This window comes from Nanorana parkeri, unplaced genomic scaffold (genome assembly GCF_000935625.1).
Source record: "Nanorana parkeri isolate BGI_ZX_2015 unplaced genomic scaffold, ASM93562v1 scaffold251, whole genome shotgun sequence".
Classification (NCBI taxonomy): domain Eukaryota; kingdom Metazoa; phylum Chordata; class Amphibia; order Anura; family Dicroglossidae; genus Nanorana; species Nanorana parkeri.
The window spans coordinates 187,221-187,906 of NW_017306519.1; positions in this window are offsets into that span (position 1 = coordinate 187,221).

Below are 686 nucleotides of genomic sequence, written 5' to 3' on the forward strand. Positions count from 1 at the left end.
GCTTACCTGTCAAAGTCCTACATATGTGAAGGTAAGTGATCTTCTAGAAATTCTGTCACTGGTGAGTTTCTGCCAATCGTTAGCATGACATGACCCTAAGGTTAGCCAATCTGCTGGGGTATGAAGGGGGTGTCACAAAACAGTTATCCTAGTAGGATAGGCAATATAAATCTGGTGCTGGGCCACTATACCAATCTAATTCTGAATTCTGAATGATCTCAGAATCAACACAAACTGATGTCAAACTAATGCCATTGACACAACCCCAAAGCTTGTGGAAACCGGCCCAAAGGGACCAGCAGTATAAAAAATTCTGCCTGGGTTGTGTATCACAGAGACAAATAGAGAGTCCATTGGGTTGACTCTAATGCAACTTTGGTGTTCTTGTTTTGGCCTCATTATTAGCCTGGCCTAGTTACAGGAGATTTTGATGACACGAGTGAGCCCTGATAAAAATCTCATTCAAGGGAGTGTTTGCTTGGTGGTTTTACACAGGATGCCACCTCCACTGATAGTGGCATACCGGCACCTTAAAAAAAACAGCTGATAGGAAGGGACACTACAATTTTTTTTCTTTAGATTGCACTGAAAGCAGCTTAAACCATTCAGGTTTTTGTATTTCAATTTTTGACAATTAACAGTGACCTTTTTAGTAGTTAAAAAATAAGAAAATACATCTTAAAAGA